The following is a 3,291-nucleotide window of genomic DNA, read 5'->3' on the forward strand; positions in this document are numbered from 1 at the left end:
GCTTCCCCATTGTTTCTCCGTTTACTATTGTTCTATGCAGTTGTGTCCCATCCTAGGTACAGATGATGTCCCTCTGCATACCTTATCTTTCAGATTACTTATTTTGTTCCATTTTAAAATCCAAGAAATTTTTGTTTAAACATTCAAATCGGTCTCCTCACTGACTCCACCACCCAGTGAACTCTCCTAAACATCTCCTTATTTGGCCATCCTAAAGGCATCAGACAACTGCTTGGCTTATGCTCCACAACATTGTGCAACACTTTTCGCCACTGAAAATAAATTAAAATTTTTTTTAGTAAGTAACTGAAGGTACTTGTTACAAAACGTGGTAGCTCAGTCACCGTTATTAAAGAAAAGTCCAATAAATATAAATAAAACATGAACAACGTAGACGGGTTCCACGGGATACTTGCCAACCCTTGGCTCCATTACAACCTGGCCAGCTGCACTCTTTAACAGACTGCTGGCCCCACGTGGGTCTGATTTTCTCTTAGATAACCATGCACCATGCAACACAGTGGCTTCAGGTACGTCAAAGCGTTTTTACGAACCAAAATTGGTAGTCATGTAATGGCCCTGATAATGCCGGTGTTGAGCGCCCCTAAACCACAAACACAGGTAGTCGTGTCACTCGATATGTCTGACAGTGGAGCGGGAGAGAGGGCGAGGAGGCGAGAGAGAGAGAGAGAGAGACAGAGATTGACAGAGAGACAGAGAAGGAACAATCTCACTAATTCAATTGCAGGTGATTGAAGAAATGAAACAGTCTCATTTGAAGACTTTCGCATTATTGTCACAAAAATATCTTTGAGTAACCTGAATTTGCTCTATTGTGAAATAAAAGTAGAAGGTAATTCATGTCACACTAGTTAATCGCAATATATTCCACAAAATCTGCAAAAGTTGAATGTTACTGCTTATTTCTTGTACAAAAAAGTATGAAGATAGTCGAAAGGAAGAGGTCCACTGTATGTAGCCGCAGCACAGGACGACTACCATTTGTCACCGTGTCTGCAACAAACCGTTCAGCTCCATCCGTTTTCTCTACGCAGTAACACTATAATTGGTATCGACTTGCTTGCGTCAACAGATCGACGCCGCCTAGTATGGGGTAGACTTGTGGCACACATGCCACCATTGTTCAAAAAGCATGCACCTTTCTGATTGCTGTGGGCACGAAACACCTAAGGGCATGCTAAAGAATAGCTTTGGACGAGTCCTATTCTATGCCATACGTGGTGGATTCTCTGAGGCAACCACAAACTGGCAGCCTCTACTATTGGGTGACATTATGACTACCTCCAAGTATATGGGTTGCCAGTGGATATAACACGTAAATTAGAATCCTACGAATTAAGAATGGTGTTGGTGATGTCAGCACCCTAAATACTACCCCTTCTTCAGGTCACTCCACAAGCCGTATTTCGGTAGAAAATGCCCACTCTCATGTGGAGGACAATGTTCTGGTCTTCTTCGAGGAATGACAGGTACCACTTATTCCCTGGTCTGTACGATCGCCTGACACTTCGTCCACCGAAAATATGGTTCTACTGTAGCTTGTTCGTCACTGCCCTCCAGCGATCTAATTGCTGCACGTACTCCAAGGGAGATTGTTCAGAAATGTAAGTGAGTATGTTGGTATTCTGTGGTACAGTCTTCAGGGGCTTTGATAGCAGATCTTGAGGATATTATGCAATAATAAATAGTGACTCTCAGGCACTGTTTACAGGCCTGAAACCCTAAAGTGTGTGTGTTATAACACACCTAGTTCGTCTTATATACTTCATTTCAGTCACATTCATCCTTTTTGAAGTTACAGTTTACATAGAAGTTACAGTGCAACATGATTTTTATAACAATTATAAAATTTATTCATCGTTTGATGGTCTTTTACAATGATATACACAAATCACTCACAAAAGGATTCCAGGATGTGTACAGTATGACATGCAAACAAATTTTTGTCTTGAAACTTCCTTGCAAATTAAAACTGTGTGCCGGACCGAGACTCGAACTCGGGACCTTTGCCTTTCGCGGGCAACTGCTCTACCAACTGAGCTACCCAAGCATGACTCACGGCCCGTCCTCACAGCTTTACTTCCGCCAGTACCTCGTCTCCTACCTACCAAACTTTACAGAAGCTCTCCTGTGGACCTTGCAGAACTAGCAATCCTGAAAGAAAGGATATTGCGGAGACATGGCTTAGCCACAGCCTGGGGGATGTTTCCAGAATGAGATTTTCACTCTGCAGAGCACTTAGTAGAGCACTTGCCAGGGAAAGGCAAAGGTCCCGAGTTCGAGTCTCGGTCTGGCACACAGTTTTAATCTGCCAGGAAGTTTCATATCAGCGCACACTCCGCTGCAGAGTGAAAATCTCATTCAGGAAATTTTTGTCTTAATAACACAGAAATATTATGAATGCTTATGTTCTAAATTATAATGTTATTTCTCTTTGTCAGTTTCATTTCAACAGCTTTCAGGGTGCCCAGATGCCAGAAACAAGCAAACGAGAGAAGTGGCAGCTGAAGCACTCTTTATGTCATAGACATACCACACGTACTCTTGAACAATTTAGCAGACCTGTGTTAATGTATACAGGGTGGTCCATTGATCGTGAACGGGCCAAATATCTCACGAAATAAGCGTCAAACGAAAAAAACTACAAAGAACGAAACTTGTCTAGCTTGAAGGGGGAAACCAGATGGTGCTATGGTTGGCCCGCTAGATGGCGCTGCCATAGGTCAAACGGATATCAACTGCGTTTTTTTAAATAGGAAAGAGCCCCCATTTTTATTACATATTCGTGTAGTATGTAAAAATATATGAATGTTTTAGTTGGATCACTTTTTTCGTTTTGTGATAGATGACGCTGTAATAGTCACAAACATATGGCTCACTATTTTAGACGAACAGTTAGTAACAGGTAGGTTTTTTAAATTAAAATACAGAATGGAGGTACGTTTGAACATTTTATTTCAGTTGTTCCAATGTGATACATGTACCATTGTCAACTTATTATTTCTGAGAACGCATGCTGTTACAGCGTGATTACCTGTAAATACCACATGAATGCAGTAAATGCTCAAGATGGTGTTCGTCAATCTCAATGCATTTTACAATACGTGTAACGACATTCCTCTCAACAGCGAGTAGTTCGCCTTCCGTAATGCTCGAGCATGCATTGACAATGCGCTAACGCAAGTTGTCAGGCGTTGTCGGTGGATCACGATAGCAAATATCCTTCAACTTTCCCCACAGAAAGGAATCCGGGGACGTCAGATCCGGTGA

General features: G+C 42.0%; 1 non-coding gene across 1 annotated transcript; it reads right to left on the minus strand.

The window, feature by feature from the left end:
* Nucleotides 1–1,997: 1,997 nt before the first annotated feature.
* Nucleotides 1,998–2,072, minus strand: Trnas-cga (transfer RNA serine (anticodon CGA)). The gene has a single exon. It is a non-coding gene; the product is annotated as a tRNA-Ser (tRNA).
* Between the last annotated feature and the right edge of the window lie 1,219 nt (nucleotides 2,073–3,291).

The sequence above is a fragment of the Schistocerca serialis genome, chromosome 3 (assembly GCF_023864345.2).
Source record: "Schistocerca serialis cubense isolate TAMUIC-IGC-003099 chromosome 3, iqSchSeri2.2, whole genome shotgun sequence".
NCBI classification, from domain to species: Eukaryota; Metazoa; Arthropoda; class Insecta; order Orthoptera; family Acrididae; genus Schistocerca; species Schistocerca serialis.